We start from the raw sequence: 17,649 nt of genomic DNA on the forward strand, positions 1-17,649 counted from the left end.
TAAATTCTAAGACAGAGTTAATGAGATAAGTCAGCACCAGGCCTCCATCGATAATGTGCCAAGGCCAGTTTCTCCACTACCTGGGGAAAGGTGTCCACTGCAGCTGGCTCATAGGTAGGTCACACTCACACGTGACAACTGGCCTCTCAATAGGAAGAATACATCTACAATGCAGTACTTTATTTAAAGAAAGAAAATGGATACCTTTCATTTGCCTGGATAGATTACCATAAAAGATTTTGATAACGAACTTACAACAGGCTTCCATTACAACTACAAATGATAAGCAATTGAAGTATAGCATGTTCCGTGCCCTTCAATAATTTTAATATATTTATGCAATTCTTCTCTAATTCCCCCGTTAAGAGATGGAGGAGTAAAACAGAGCTGATTACTTAACCCCCACTTACCTTGAGATTTCCATCCCCAATCCTAAAGAACAATGACACAACTCAAGTGGTGAAGTAAACCTGCAGCTCTTACAGTTTTTGATTTTGTTCCATCAGCAGTTACTCAATGCCTATTGTGGGTTCTTTGAAGAAGAGTTTTATGTGAAGGAAAGTAGGGTTTATATTTAGAAGAATAAGTCTCATGTTTATCTAGCAAGTCAGACTCATTTTACAACCAAATCCCCCAAGAACACCATAAAAGCATTAGGGTCAGTAAGACAGCACTTTCAGATCTGACCAGCAGAACAGCAAAGAGAAGAAAACATCCTCGAAGCAAGGATGGAATGGCAGGAATGGGAAATGTCCAGCCCATGAGCCACGTAAGACCCACAAAATCACTTGGTCTGGCCCTGCCAATGGAACAAGAGGCAGGACTCAAAATTCAGTAAATCTATAGCAGGCTAATTTTTAATTTGGTAATTTTGCACAGCCCATGAATGATAAATATACACAAATGGGGCCGGCACTGTAGCGTAGAAGATTAAGGTTCTGCCTGTGACACCAGCATTCCCTATGGGCACCAGTTCGGCTCCATTTCTGATCCAGCTCTCTGCTAATGTGTCTGGGAAAGTAGTGGAAGATGGCCCAAGTGCGTGGGCCCCTGCACCCACATGGGAAACCCAGAAGAAACTCTTGGCTTTGACCTTGCCTTGCCCTGGCTGTTGTGGCCATTTCGATAGTGAACCAACAGATAGAAGGTATCCCTAGCTCTGTTTCTCTCTTTCTCTCTATCTCTGCCTTTCAAGTAAATAAACAAACCTTTTTTAAAAAGTAAAAACTAAGAAAACATACCCAATGGCCCTTGGCAGAAATAAGACTCTCCCCAGTGCAATAAAGAAAAGGTGAATTTATATCCTCTTCTTCTACCCAAAACCGGAAAAGTGTCAACTATAATATAACCCGTAGTCTACCCTGGAGACACTTTCTAAGTCAAAATGGTTATCCCTGTGCATCCATCCACCTCCCCAAACAGAAAACACCCATAAACAAACAAATTTGTCTTCCTTTGTGCTGCTGTAACAAAGTATCCGTGACTGGGTAATCCATAAGTTACAGAATTTGTTTCTCACAGTTCTGGTGGCTGAGTACCAGGTTTGGTGTGTAGTGTTCAGTCTCTGCTTCCACGATGGCATCTTGCTGCGTCCTCCCTCGCATGCCACAGATTCAGAAAGGGGGAAAGGCCCAGCTAGCTCCCTCTAGCCCATTTAGAAGTAACTAATCCCAACCATGAGGGTAAGGGCCCTCATGACCTAACCACCTCCTAAAGATCCCACCTGTTAATACTGTTGCATTGGGGATTAAAATGCAACATGTGGGCAAGTGCTGTGGCGTAGCAGGTAAAGCTGCCACCTGCAGTGCCAGCATCCCATGTGGGCACGGGTTCGAGTCTTGGCTGCTCCACTTCTGATCCAGCTCTCTGCTGTGGTCTGGGAAAGCAGTAGAGGATAGCCCAGGTCCTTAGGACCCTGCACCCACGTGGGAGACCTGGAGGAGGCTACTGGCTCCTGGCTTTGGATCGCTTTGGATCGCCGCAGTTCCAGTCATTACAGCCAGTTGGGGAGTGAACTAGCAGATGGAAGACCTTTCTCTCTCTCTCTCGCTCACTCTCCCCCCCCAACCTCTCCTCTCTGTGTAACTCTTTCAAATAAATCTTTTTTAAAAATGCAACATGGGCCAGCGCCGTGGCTCACTAGGCTAATCCTCCGCCTAGCGGCGCCGGCACACCGGGTTCTAGTCCCGGTAGGGGCGCCGGATTCTGTCCCGGTTGCCCCTCTTCCAGGCCAGCTCTCTGCTGTGGCCAGGGAGTGCAGTGGAGGATGGCCCAGGTGCTTGGGCCCTGCACCCCATGGGAGACCAGGAAAAGCACCTGGCTCCTGGCTCCTGCCACCGGATCAGTGCGGTGCGCCGGCCGCAGCGCGCCGGCCGCGGCGGCCATTGGAGGGTGAACCAACGGCAAAGGAAGACCTTTCTCTCTGTCTCTCTCTCTCACTGTCCACTCTGCCTGTCAAAAAAAAAAAAAAAAAAAAATTGCAACATGAATTTTGGAGAAGAATTAATTAAAATAAATGACACATGCAAATACTATCACAGAGGAATGGGACTGGATTTCATCTATAACGATAAGGAAAAAAGGGACAATGCTCAAAACATTGCTTCTGAAATTTTACTCTGTTCTATTCAAACAAGATTTTTTTAAATCTTAGAATAGTTTCAACTCTAAAAAAGTCTGCTGCTTTTGCACAAATGCTAACTGTTACTGATACTGGTTCCTTAAGAAATTCCCATTTTCACACTAATTCCTTAAAAATGGATACAATGTTCTATAATGAAACTGAGATTGAAAAAGAACAATTATTTTCCATAGTTTAAAAAAGGCTCTTAATTCCAGCTAAGCTTATAATCTAAATTTCTTAAACACAGAATCATTCTCCTATGTAATGACCTTAAAGACAGATATTTTATTGTCACATAAGTTTGTGTGTGCATAGATATCACTGTGTCCCTCAATTCTACTTCTATGAAATATTACTATCCTAACCCAAATACATACATTATATACTATACATACAACCTTTAAAAAGTTCTCGCCTGTGTTAGCATCAGACATGGAAAGACACTGGGATTCACTCCTAAATGTAATTTTTTTCAAAGATTTATTTATTTGAAAGCCAGAACAACAAAGAGAGGAAGAGACAGAGAGAGATGTCTTCCATCTGCTGGTTCACTCCCCAAATGGCCACAACCACCAGGTCTCAGGCCAAACTCAAGAGCCAAGAAGGCTGTCCTGCCCTCCCACATGGGTGGCACGAGCCCAGGTACTTAGACCAACTTCTACTGCCTTCTCAGGAGCACTAGCTAGGAGCTAGACTGGAAGCTTAAGAGCTAGGACTCAAAACCAGCACTCCAATATGGGATCCTGGCATCACACACAGCAACTTAATCCACTGTGGTACAACACCAGCTCCCTAAATGTAATCTTATGACAAATGCTACAATAATCCATGACTGGGACTTTGGGATAACATTTTCATACTAATTTTAACTACTGCTTTCTGACAGGTCATAAATTAGCTCATTTATCTCTTATAGTAAACACATGAAACAGATACCTCCATTTATATATACAATGAAGTTAAGTAACTTGCCCAAGGTCACAAAGACAAGGTAAATAGGATTGAGACCCACCAAGCTTTTTACTGGAAATAACACAAATATTAACCCAAGTCACTAGAAACAGAAGTAGTCAAGCAACAGGAAGTGGTAATATTCCTGATGATTCATATGACTGCAAAACTGTTGTTCACCACTCCATCAGCAGGATTCAACAGCACACCTCCAAGAGAGTGCCCAATAAACAACTTCAAGTCAATTATTTATGTACATGTTTAATGAGCACGGCACAAATCAAGTTCTAAGTTCTCCCTCTCTCTCTTCATATATATATACATATATATAAAAATATACGTACACACACATCACATATACGGAAGAGATTAACTTTAGTTCACAGTGATACTTTCATTATCTTCATTTTTATAGTAGATGCTCGATTTATAGTGGAGCCAGGAATGACATCCAGGCAATCTAGCTCTACTGTACATTATTATTATCATTTATTTATTTGAAAAGTGGAATTACAGAGGGGCAGAGGCAGAGAGAAAAAGAGGTCTTCCATCTGCTGGTTCATTCCCCAAATGGCTGCAATAGCCAAAGCACTGGATGATCCAAAGCCAGGAGCCTAGAGTTTCCTCTGGGTCTCCCATGTGGGTGCAGGGGCCCAAGAACTTGGGCCATCTTCCACTGCTTTCCCAGGATATAGCAGAGAGCTGGATCGAAAGTGGAGCAGCCGGACTTGAACTGGCACCTCTATGGGATGCCGGTGCTGCAGGTGGCGGCTTTACCGGCGGCCCTTTTGCTGTGCTCTTAACTGTGTAACTAAACCATCCAATACAGACACAAAAACCTCTGTTTCAGGTTATAAGTCATCCAGTATCTCAGCTGAACACCAAATCCTTATGGTATTTAAGTGACACTGACCTAAGTACAATAGTAATTGTGGCTAATTCCATCTCTATGGTTCATTCCCTTAAATTAATTTATTTAGTGAGTGTTTTTTCCAAGACCTTTTAGGGCAAAGAACATGGAAGTAGAGTAAGTCACTGCATCAGGAAGTCCTGTTCCACCAGCTTTTAACGTACTACCAATATTCTCTTTCCGCAAAGTACTCTAAATAGGAGAAACTACACTGATAGTGAGCAAATATTGTTGCGAGGGTAGGCATATGGTGCAGTGGTTATGATGCCTGGGATGCCTGCATCCCAAATATTAATACCTGGGTTCAAGAGCTGGTGCCATGGCCCACTCCAGGTGCAAATGTGTACCCTGGGAGGAAGCAAATGAGGGCTTAAGTACTTGAGTCCCTGCCACCCATGCAGGAGACCCATACTGAAATCTCAGCTTCTAACCCTGGATGTTGCTGGAATTTGGAAAGTGAACTAGCAGAAGAAAGATCTGTTTCTGTCCATTTGTCTCTTCTATCTTTCAACTAAATGAAAATAATTAATAAAAGCTGTCAATGTCTTTGATTTAAAAATATATGATTTATAATTATTGAAATAAAGAAATATTGTCAGACTATCCAAAGATATTTCAAAAAAGTTTGTGGAAAATGAAATTAAAAGATGTTTATTTTGCAAAAAAAATTGAAATCCATGCATGCTTTTTTTAATAATATACATTTTCTATGAACTTCTTGAAGACTTCTCATATACCCATAGATAATTTTTGGAAAAGACCAACTCAGACCATAAAGATTTTAGAGTTGAAGTGATAGTGCAATTTTCTCCAAAAAAATAATCTTACTACAGAAGGTTACAAACTGCAAACTACCTTTTCAAGTGAAATACCTAGCTGGTTAGTTGAACGTGATTATTTTCAATATGACTATGATGCCACAAGCAGACATTTCTGCACATGACCTCATGTGATGGGTTGCAGTCAAAACCTCAGTGCACTAAAAATACTTTGTAAAATTACTTGTGGGCTACGTACATAAGGTACACATAACACACAAATGATTTTCATCTTAAGACTTAGATCCCATCCTCCAAGACATTTCATTGCAGACCTCTCAAATATTACAAAATCAAAAACAGGAATAAAATCTGAAATCTGAAAACACCTCTGGGCCCAAGTATTTTGGGAAATGGAGGCTCAATCTAGCATAATTGTGTTCCATGGACAGGAAAATGAATGCTTCCAGGGCCAGCACTAGTTAAGCAGCTACAAACAATGCCAGCATCCCACACCAGAGCATGAGTTCAAGCACCAGGTGCTCTGCTTCCAATCCAGCTTCCTGCTAATGCTCCTGGAAAAACAGCATTAGACGGCTCAGGCACTTGGGTCCTGCCATCCATGTAGGAGACCACGATGGAGTTCCAGGCTAACGGCTCTGACCTGGCCCATACCCCACTGTTATAGCCACTTGGGAAGTGAACCAACGATGGAAGACCTCTTTTTTCTGTTTTTCCCTCTCTCTGTTGCCATTTTTTTTTTTTAAGATTGATTTATTTATTCAAAAGTCAGAGTTACACAGAGAGAGGAGAGGCAGAGAAAGAGAGTTCTTCCATCCGATGGCTCCTTCCCCAATTGGCCGCAACGGCCAGAGCTGTGCTGATCTGAAGCCATAAGCCAGGAGCCAGGAGCTTCTTCTAGGTCTCCCACACCAGTGCAGGGGCTCAAGCACTTGGGCCATCCTCCACTGCTTTCTCAGGCCACAACAGAGAGCTGGATCACAAGAGGAGCAGCTGAGACTAGAACCGGCGCTCATATGGGATGCCGGTGCCTCAAGCCAGGGCATTAACCCGCTGTGCCACAAAGCCGGCCCCATGTTCTTTCTTTCAAATAAATAAGTCTTTAAAAAAAAAGAAAAAGAAATGACTTCTGAAATGAAGTCAGAAGTTATCATCAGAGAAATAATAACTATAAAAAAGAAACAAAAATTTTAGAATTGAAATAAGGGCACAATAGAAATGAAATGCAAAGGAATTGATTAGTAACTTAAAATTGAATCACCAGAAATAACCTAATCTGAAGGACACAGAAATAAAAGACTGAAAATACGATGAAGAGAGAGTTTCAAGGTCCTGTGGACAACAGCAAAATATACTTATGTCACTGAGTTTCAGAAACAGGGAAAAGAAACTGGTATAGGAAAACATTTGATGAAATAATGTCCAGGGGTGGGTGTTATGGTGCAAGTGTCCCATATGGACACCAATTAACATCCCACCTGTCCCAATTCCAATCCAGCTCCGTGTTAATGGCCTGGAAAAAGCAGTAGAGGATGTCCCACATACTCAGGCCCCTGCCACCAACACGGGAGACCCAGGGGAAGCTCCTGGCTCTGGTCTGGCCCATTCCTCCCCAATGCAGCCATCTGAGGAGTAAACCAATGGATATTAGATCGATTGATCTCTCTCTAACTCTGACTTTGAAACACATAAGAATCGTTAACCCATAATTCTAAGTCCAGGGAAGGATTTCACCAGAAATCCAAGTGTTTTAAAAAGACATTTCCAGCCAAGAAGCACTAAGGATTTATTACCATATGGCTTGCTTTAAAAGATGTGCAAAAGGGGGCTAGCACTGTGGCAAAGCGGGTTAAAGCCCTGGCCTGAAGCACTAGCATCCCATATGGGGGCTGGTTCTAGTCCCGGCTGCTCCTCTTCAACCCAGCACTCTGCTATGGCCTGGGAAAGCAGTGGAGGATGGCCCAAGTCCTTGGGCCCCTGTACCCACGTGGGAGACCAGGAAGAAGCTCCTGGCTTCGGATCGGCACAGCTCTGGCCGTTGTGGCCATCTGGGGAGCAAGCCAGAGGATGGAAGACCTCTCTCTCTGTCTCTACCTCTCTCTGTAACTTTCAAATAAATAAAATAAATCTTAAAAGGGGGGGGGGGGGGCGGCGCCATGGCACAGTAGGTTAACCCTCTGCCTGCAGCGCCAGCATCTCATATGGGCGCCAGTTCTAGTCCCAGCTGCTCCTCTTCTAATGCAACTCTCTGCTGTGGCCTGCGAAAGCAGCAGAAGATGGCCCAAGTCCTTGGGCCCCTGCACCCGCATGGGAGACCAGGAAGAAGCTCATGGCTCCTGGCTTCAGATCAGCACAGCTCCAGCTGTTGTGGCCATTTGGGGAGTGAACCAACAGAAGGAAGATCTTTCTGTCTCTCCCTCTCATTGTCTGTAACTCTACCTCTCAAATAAATACATAAAATCTTAAAAAAAAAAAATGTGCAAAAGGAAATTCCTTGAGCTTAAAGGAAATGATACCAGAATTAAACTTGGAATTTTATTAATACAAAACAATATAAAATATTTGTGTATAAAAGTCTAGTTTTCTCCCCTTAAGTTCCTTCGATGTGTATGACTACTGAATTCAAGAATCTCATTGCTGGGAAGGCTTTGTGGCACAACTTGGGTTAACTTGCCTCCTGGGAAGCCTGTCTCCCATATCAGAGTGCCCAGTTCAGGTCCTAGTTACTCTGCTTCTAATCCAGCTTCTTTCCCATGTGCCTGGGAAGGAGCAAATGATGGTTCATGTTTTTGAGTCCCTGCATCCATGCAGGAGACAGAGAAGTTATTCCTGACTCCTGGCTTTAGCCTGGCCCAGTCCCAGCTGTTATAAGCATTTGGGGAATATACCAGCAGAAGAGAGACCCTCTCTCTGTCCCTATGCCTTTGAATAAATAATTACAAAAAAAAAATCTCAGCAACACACACACACATATATATATACACATATATATATATGTAATACGCATGACAACTATTCCATAATGGTTATCACTGCACACAGATATAACAAATGTGACAATTACTCCACAACAGACATTAGGGGAGCTGTGGGGTTGCTAGATTAAGTAGTAAAGCATTAACCCTAATGAGACTGTTAACATAGGAAATACATTAGAACACCCAGAGTAGGACTGTCTAACAGAAATACAATGCAAACTACATATGTAATTATGTAATTAAAGGGAATAAATGATAAACAATGAAAATAAAAGGGAAAATGTAAGGGAACTTAAAATCTAACCTAGAATTTAAACTGTATTTTATAAGAAACAGAGAATCATGAAAGAAAAATCTACCTCTCCCCATACTTTTTTTAAAGTAGTTTCTGAGATGTTTAGATTGGGTGCTCTAAGGTTAATGAGACAGCAGAAAGGGGGGAGAGTGAGGGAAATGCGGAAATTAGTTAGAAGAAAGCTGGTAGGATCAACCTCCTCAAGGACATCAGCCATGATCTGGGCCCAGACCCCACGGACAAGCCAGCTATCAACAAACGTGGAACACAGCCTTGTAGGCAGGGAATGGGTCTACTCTACCCCAGGCAGCCAACCCAGGACCACAGCAAGTCTTCACAATGAAGAGTACCCCCACGGCACATTTAAAAAGCAACACTACCATACAGGACACCAGAACACTAAGGACTGAAAACCACTCACTACAAAGGGCTAACTCAAAGGTATGGAGTGCAGCGACAGAATCAGCTGTTTGTTCTCAATGGACTTACATAAATATTATGTAAAAATTGAAACAGGTGAGGAAACTAAGATACTTTAAAAAAAAATCAATTTACAGAACCATTAAAATTCTAAGCCAGGTCTGACTCCTAAATTTATACATAAAATAGAATGAATCACTGATTTGCTTTACTGCCAAAAATACAATAAGACATATCTTTTTTTTAAAGATTTATTGATTTATTTGAAAGTCAGAGTTACACAGAGAGAGGAGAAGCAGAGAGAGAGAGAGAGAGAGAGGCCTTCCATCAGATGGTTCACTCCCCAATTGGCCGCAACTGCGTCGATCCGAAGCCAGGAGCCAGGAACTTCCTCCGGGTCTCCCACGCGGGTGCTGGGGCCCAAGGACTTGGGCCATCTTCTTACTGCTTTCCCAGGCCATAGCAGAGAGCCGGATCGGATGCCGGCACTTTAGGCCAGGGTGTTAACCCGCTGCACCACAGCTCCGGCCCCAATAAAAGACAATCTTAAAAGTAGGTCTGAGAACTCAAGGGTAAAAAGGGAAATAATGAGGAAATTTAGTCTCAACAGGTATAAATTAAAAAGCTGAAAATATATCTGATTATTATTTTCCACTAAAATTTTTGTTGTAGTAAACTTTTTTTTTTTTTTTTTTTTTTTTTGACAGGCAGAGTGGACAGTGAGAGAGAGAGACAGAGAGAAAGGTCTTCCTTTTGCCGTTGGTTCACCCTCCAATGGCCGCCGCGGCCAGCGCGCTGCAGCCGGCGCACCGCGCTGATCCGATGGCAGGAGCCAGGAGCCAGGTGTTTTTCCTGGTCTCCCATGGGGTGCAGGGCCTAAGCACCTGGGCCATCCTCCACTGCACTCCCTGGCCACAAAAAAGGGCTGGCCTGGAAGAGGGGCAACCGGGACAGAATCCGGTGCCCCGACCGGGACTAGAACCCGGTGTGCCGGCGCCGCTAGGCGGAGGATTAGCCTAGTGAGCCGCGGCACCGGCTGTAGTAAACTTTTATAAAAAGGAATAAACTGGGGTTGGTGCTGTTGCACAGCAGGTTAGGCTGCCACTTGCATCACCAGCATCCCATATGGGCACCAGTTCGAGTCCCAGCTACTCCACTTCCAATTCAGCTCCCTGCTAATGGACCTGGAAAAGCAGGGGAGGATGGGTCAAAACCTTGGGACCCTACTACCCACATGAGAGACCCAGAAGAAACTTCTGGCTCCTGGTTTCAGCCTGGCCCAGTCCTGGCTGTTGTGATCATTTGGAGAGTGAATGAACAGACGGAAGCTCACTCAGTTCCTCTCTCCCTCTCTCTCTCCCTCCCTCAGTCTCAGTCTCAGTCTCAGTCTCTCTCTCTCTCTCTCTCTCTCTCTGTTCCTGCCTTGCCCCCTCTCTAACTCTGCCTTTTAAAAAAAATAAATAAATCTTTAATCTTTAAAAAGGAATAAACAGAGGAGTGTCTCTACACTGCAACTTTGGTTGGAAGAATCAGAGCCCAGGTCAGTGATCAAGATGTACACATCAGGGATATTAAGAGCCCACAGTGAGGTCCTAGAGCTTAAACTGAATGGTAACATCTGGGGTACCTGAGAATTGTGCTCAGGATATTATCGTCTATACAGAGTAAAAAGGGAATCCAACATGGGAAAGAGCAGCACTGGGAAGACAGCTGAGAAGAAGAGCTGATCAACATAAAGACAGTAATAAAAGATTCTCCTTCTAAGACAAGAGTTATAAATTCCAAAAGGGAGAAAATCAGAAAAAACCTTGTCAATTACACTTAGAAAAATTTTAGTTTTCCATATATGGATACAGAAATAAATACAATGCTCAAATCTTGATTTCAAAACACATTTCTCCACTAAAAGAAATCAGTCTTTGGAATAACTGATTCCAGGACTGTGGTAGAGAAAATAAAAGGTAAGTTTGGGAGCCAGCACCATGGCACAGTGGGTTAATCCTCTGCCTGCAGCGCCAGCATCCCATATGGGCGCCAGTTCTAGTCCCAGCTGCTCCACTTCCAATCCAGCTCTCTGCTGTGGCCCGGGAGGGCAGTGGAAGATGGCCCAAGTCATTGGGCCCCTGCACCCGCATGGGAGACCAGGAAGAAGCTCCTGGCTCCAGATCAGCGCAGCCCAGCCGTTGCGGCCATTTGGGGAGTGAACCAACAGAAGGAAGACCTTCTCTCTCTCTCTCTCTGTCTGCAACTCTACCTTTCAAATAAATAATAAAAATTTAAAAAAAAAAGGTAAGTTTGGTATACTGTGTCAAAAAGAATGGAATTTTTCAAACCAAGTGAAAAGAAATATAAGCTAGCTTGAAAAAAGCTTTCACTGATCAAAGCTAGGATAGCTTAACAATAAGAGCAAGTTTGATAAGGAATGGGCTATTTTTAGAGTTTAAAAATACCTACCCCAAAATTACATATTAATTTTTAAGGGACGGGGCCTGCGGCACCAGCACCCTGGGTTCTAGTCCCGGTTGGGGCGCCAGATTCTGTCCCAGTTGCTCCTCTTCCAGGCCAGCTCTCTGCTGTGGCCCGGGAGTGCAGTGGAGGATGGCCCAAGTGCTTGGGCCCTGCACCCGCATGGGAGACCAGGAGGAAGCACCTGGCTCCTGGCTTCAGATCAGCGCAGCTCACTGGGTGCAGCATGCCGCCGTAGCAGCCATTTGGGGGGTGAACCAACAGAAAAAGGAAGACCTTTCTGTCTCTCTCTCTCACTGTCTAACTCTGCCTGTCAAAAAAAAAATTATTAAGGGAGGGAAAAGTCACTTTGCAATGAAGAAGCTTGGAAGAAATCCCCTTAGGCAAGTGATCTCAGTGCATATAACAGTAACGCAGCAAATCCTATGCCAGGGGCTGGCGCTGTGGCATAGCAGGTAAAGCCACTGCCTGTATTGCCAGCATCTCATATAGGTGCCGTGTCAAGTCACGGCTGCTCCACTTCCAATCCAGCTCTCTGCTAACAGCCTGGGAAAGCAGCAGAAAAAATGGCCCAAGTCCTTGGGCTCCTGGACCTACATGGGAAACCAGGAAGAAGCTCCTGGCTTCAGATGGGCTCAGCTCTGGCTGTTGCAGCCATCTGGGGAGTGAACTAGTGGATAGAAGACCTCTCTCTCTCTGCTTCTGCCTCTCTGTAACTCTGCCTTTCAAATAAACAAATTAAATAAATAAATAAATCCTATGCCAGGTGATAGGGCAAACTGAGAACACATTACTACTGTCAAATACTGCACCATAAGGAAATATTTTACAAAGAGACATTTTACAATAAAACTAACCTTCAATCTTAAAAAAAAAAAAGTATCAAGGTTATGAAGGTAAGACCGAGGGATTGAAGATATTACACTTAAATGTAACACAGAATTCTTTAGTTTACAAAGGAAACTACTGTGGAAACCAGCAAACTTGATTGACAGCTGCCACTAGATAGCTAACTTCCTGACTTGGATGGTTACATACTTGTATAACAGAAATTCCTTAGAAGTGTATTTAAGGTGATGACATTGTATCTGCTACTTACTCTCAAATGGTTCAGGGGGAAAAGTTCCTTGTACTGTACCTGAAACCTGGCTGATAGTCTTAAAAAAAGAGTTACCTACAAAATTCATTTACAGCAACCAAGATTAGCAAATAAGCAAAGCAGGACTCCTTTCAAATGAAGAACAATATGTGTTTCCACCTCTTTTCATAAGACTACGCTTTATTAACATGAGATTCTCAGTGGCTTGTGAGCCATACTGCACCATCCAATACAGTAACTCCTATTCAGTGTCTCAGCCAAATTGGCCACATTTTAAGTGCTCACTAGCCACACGTCACCTTCAGCTACTATACTGGAGAGTGTAGATACACAGCATTTTCATCGAAGCAGAAATGCCTACTGGAGAGAACTGACTTATAGTTTGGGAGGCCAACTGATGTGTAATGAGTAACTAAAGGTCAAAGGGTCAAATGGACTTGGGAATAGATACTCAATAAGTGCTCTACAACTTAAGTTATTTACCTTCTCTAGATCTTCAGACCAACTTCTATAAAGTGGGCAAATACATCCAATATTGCAAGACTACTAAAAACAACAAATTAAAATTCTGTAAAATGTCTAAAACACAGTGCCTGACAGTACATATCTGATGAACATTAGTTTTCTTCTGAATGTGGGTACATAACTTTTTAAATGTTCATCTCAGTATTTGCGGATCTAGTTTAGACCTAGTTAAGGACCAATCTGAAAGTAAGGTTACTGTCCCACTTGCTCCAAAGACCAATCAGCTCTCCTCATTTTATAGTTCTCACCTTATTTAACTCTCATCAACACTTGGCCATACACAATTGTCCTCTGAAACACTCTTCCTCTGGTTTCTGTGAGACCATGCTCACTTCCTCATTCTCTGATTGGTACAGTATTCTCTGGCACCTCACATTCTCCCAGCAAACTTTCTTTCATGTTGGGAACCATTATGGTTCTCTTTTCTTGCAAGTAACACCTCATCCCCAAGGTAATTTCACTCACAACCACAATTTCAATTACCTACAAAGGTGATGCCAATTCCCTATTTTCAACCCATATCCTTTATCTATGTTTGAAAATCACTCGGGGGCCAGCATTGTGGCATAGAAAGTAAAGCCTCCACTTGCAATGCTGACATTCCATATGGGCACTAGCTCATGTCCAGGCTGCTCCATTTCCAATCCAGCTCCCTGCTAATGGCCTGGGAAAAGATCTACGTGGGAGACCCAGGTGAAGCTCCTGGCTCCTGGCTTCAGGCTGGCCTAGCACTGACCATTGCAGCTATTTGGGGAGTGAACAAGTGGATGGAAGATCTCTCCCTCTCTCTTTATCTGTAACTGACCTTCAAGATGAACAAACAAATCTTAAAAAAAAAAAAAATCATTCATGAGTACTTTAAAAATTGTGGAAAATGGAACTAAAAATAAGCTTATTTTGGTGTAGCTTAGAAATCTATGCATCGCTGTTTCATGTCACACATTTTCCACAAACTTTCTGAAGTAGCCTATCTCTAACTGCCTGTAGAAACTTCCACCTGAGCCTTCCAGAGGTCCTCCAAACCTAGCATGTCAAAGACAACACGGCTTTTGTCCTCTCTGGGCCCCACCACCAACAGGAATCATCACCAAAATGCCTCCCTCTGCTTTAACCTACCACAGGAGGCCTACGGATCTCAAATCCCATCCATTCAGCCCATCTCCATGGTCCTCATCCTAACTCAAACTACGATCATCTCTCCCAGATCAGGCAAAAGCCCAACTTCTCCCCCAGATCACTCCTGCTGCCCATCCTCCCTCTCAATACATATCTTCACAACCCCAGTTCTGCCCTCTGGAGCTACCAAAAGTCAGTCTAATGTGGCTTCTAAATGACAACAGTTTTAACAATAATCACATCACTGTACTCTTAGCTCCCTCTATATTCTGACAAATCACTGTTTGAAGGTCACAAATTGTTACTCTCCTTTATACATGTGGACTCCTGAACTGAACCATGGTCTGCACATAGATATAAGTAACTTGGCAGTTTTTGGAACAGTCTGAGACATACATGGTCTAAACTTTCAAACCACAATTACTATTTTTAATGTTTACAGCTGAAAGCATGTTAAACTACTAAACATTAAGTACCTACTGCATATCAAGCATTGTTCAGGTGTTTAGGGACAAAACAGTGACCAACTGTCAAACTGTTTTCTCATGGGAGTTGCATTAGAGTGAAGAAAAAAATGTAACAAACTTAAATTAGTAAAATACACAGTAATATGTTGGAAAGTAATAAAAACAATGAAGAAAAAAATGGCAGAAAAAGAGATAGGAAATGGGGGGGTGATGTTTTACAGAGTAGTCAGAAAAGATCTTGGTAGCACAGTAGCAAACGTGGTTGGAGAAAGGGTAAACACTAAGAGAAAAAGAGACCCAAATCTCCCACAACCTGTGCAGCCTACCGTAAGGACTACAAGTGACATGCTCTGACATATGCATCATACCAAAGGACACAGCCTGTTGAATGTTCAAGACTGTGTATCAGTAACAGTCACTGCAACTTTTTACAAAGCTAGTTTGCAAGCCAGAGATGAATGTGGTGTCTTCATATTTTATACTGAATTTTTATTTATCTAAGTAGCAACAATTCATAAAGCTAAAACTTAAAGAAAAAAAAAAAAGAGTCCTGTGAATAGCAACAGGACATTCATTGCTGGATATTTTAACTCTGACCTCTCTCTTACCAGTGATGTTAACAATTGGCATTGCTCAGATGCAAGACAAAGCACAAGGCTAATAAACTTCTCCTGGGGACAGAAGATATAAATAAGAACCTGCATTTTAAGTTTCTCTGTTTCACTGAACAAGGTTACAACTCAATTTACATGGTTAGGGGCCAGTGTTGTGGTGCAGGTGAAGCTAGCAGTTGCAACACCAGCAACTGGCATCCTGTACCAGAGTGCTGGCTGAAGTACTAGCTAGTCTGATTCCAAACCAGTTCCCTGTTAACCTGCCTAGGAAGGCAGCAGAAGATGGCCAAGTACTCGGGTCCCTGCCACCCATTTGGGAGACCAGCATGGCGTTCCAGGCTCCTGGCTGCTGCAGCCATTGGGGCATGAACTATCAAATGGAAGATACACCCCCTCCCATGACACACAAAGACACACTCACACACACATTCTGCTTTTCAAATAAGTAAATCTTTAGATAAGAGCAGATGATGGCAGAGCTTGAAAAAGTTACAATGAACATTCAATAACTATTATTTGTATGCCTGCTACTCTCTTTAGTTAAGTTTTTACAACTTTTGCTTCCTGATGTTGCTAAAAAGTTCAGTATTAAGCTAATGACATATGTAATATTGGATTTTCTGCATACTGAAAGATGTTACTGATGATGAATCAATGGCAGCCTGAAACTGCACTGATTCAACCGACAGCACATGTCTTCAAGAAAAGCTGAACAACCCACAGAGTTTCCATCTTAGCCACGGCCCCACTCCCAAAAGAAGATTTTACAGGGGAGGGAAAACTCCTTGAGATTTTCACGTCTTCGAGCAGCGTATTTGGAAACAATGTACACTTTCCACAGTTTCCTGCCCCCTTGCCATACTCAAACTCTACCACGGTGAGATCCTAAACACGTATCAAAGTCTCAAGGTCCTGCCCGCCCCAATCGCTATCCGAATGCGAAACTGAACGATTGCCAAAACATTCGCAAGCTCCAAAACACATGACCGCTAAAGTGCAGCTAACTAGAACAAGAATTACCAACTTTTTAAAAACTCACATTGCAAAGACGAGACAGAAATCCAACCAGGTTCTCTGACAGGACCGCATAAAACAAAAGAAAACCCGAAGACAGCTCTCTACTCCGTTTCCTCCTGCCCCCCAGTTAACAACACCACCGCCCAAAGACCCAGCAACTTTTCTCCTGCGGGCTCTCACCAAGGGCGAGCCGGAGGGGCGACTCCGCCGCCGCCTGGCTGGAGGCGCCCGCAGGCCGGAGACGCGGCCGCGGCGGCGGTCAGCGGCGGCCTCCCGGGCGGGCGGGCGGCCGGCGGCACCGAGGTCGCCGCGCAGTAAAGTTTGGCTTCGCAGCGGCCGCGCGCCGGCGACAAAAGCCAAGTCCCCAGCGTCGCCGGCGCGGCGGGGCGGGTGTCGGCGGCGAGAGCGGGGCCTGCCCGCGGGGACGGGGCCGGGCCGAGGCCGAGGACCGGACGGAGGAGGGACCGGGACGGGGCCGGCGAGGCGCGGGGCCCGGCCGCAGCCTCAACTTTCCGCCGCGCGAGACTCCCAACTCGGGCCGCCCGGGCCGCTCCCAGCCCGCGCCGGCCCTCCCCACCCCGGGCCGCCCGCGTTTACCTCAGGCCGAGGTCGAGGCCCCGCCGCGGGGACCGAGGCCCGTCCCTGCGCCGCCGAGCTCCCGAACGCGGGGGGCCACGGCGCCGGCTCGCGGGCCGCCGAGGGAGGCGCGAGGCGGGAGCGGGCCGCGCTGCGCTGCTCCCTCCCCCGCCGCGTGGGCCTCCTCTTCGCTCCCGCCTCCCTCCCTCCGCGCCGCCTCAGGCCGGCGCGCCGCGGTGACGACGGCGGCGACCGGCCCAGCCTTCTTCCCGCCCGCCCGGGCCCACAGCCCGCAGCGCTCGGCGCGGCCGCCGGGGGGCGCCGACAACCCGCCGCGGGCTGCGGGGCGCGGTGGGCGGGGCCACGCCGTGCGTCTGCGAGCGGGAGGGAGCCGGCGGCGAGGGCTTCTGGGAAATGCGCTCCCAGCCCGCCGCCCCGCCGCGCGCCGAGCCTGGCTGTGCGCGTGCGCTCTGCGGGACCGGGCCTGCCCTGCCCGGTGGTCTCGGGCAGGCGGCTCTGCGGCGGCGGCCCGCCGGCTCTGCCCTCTGTGGGGGTCACGGGGTGTGAGGAGTGTGTACGGGCGGCCACCGGAGGCGCTGGCCGATGGCGCCCGCGTCCCCAGTGGGCCGGGCCTTGTGCGGGGCCCCGCACCGAGACGCGGCCGGGGGCGTCGTGAGGCGAGCCGGCCAGGGCCCAGGGCCGAGCGCCAGGCCGCGTCCGTGGGAGCGGCGAGGGACCGCGCTGGCCCTCAGGCGTCGTGAGGAGAGCCGGCCAGGGCCCAGGGCCGAGCGCCAGGCCGCGTCCGTGGGAGCG

At 45.8% G+C, this 17,649-nt stretch overlaps 1 protein-coding gene across 5 annotated transcripts in view; it reads right to left on the reverse strand.

Moving 5' to 3' along the window:
- The window catches only part of SCAF11 (SR-related CTD associated factor 11), a 73,464-nt gene extending 56,337 nt beyond the window's left edge, over positions 1–17,127 (reverse strand). For 2 of the 5 annotated variants that reach the window (XM_089304803.1, XM_008259359.5), the window contains exon 1: positions 16,858–17,127. The gene's annotated coding sequence lies outside the window, so the exon portion shown is untranslated. Of the gene's footprint in view, positions 1–16,282; positions 16,830–16,857 lie in introns of those variants that run through there. The other 3 variants (XM_089304804.1, XM_051850997.3, XM_051850996.3) reach the window with 3 other exon arrangements.
- Between the last annotated feature and the right edge of the window lie 522 nt (positions 17,128–17,649).

This window comes from Oryctolagus cuniculus, chromosome 9 (genome assembly GCF_051225735.1).
Source record: "Oryctolagus cuniculus isolate XC-2025 breed Fujian yellow rabbit chromosome 9, ASM5122573v1, whole genome shotgun sequence".
NCBI classification, from domain to species: domain Eukaryota; kingdom Metazoa; phylum Chordata; class Mammalia; order Lagomorpha; family Leporidae; genus Oryctolagus; species Oryctolagus cuniculus.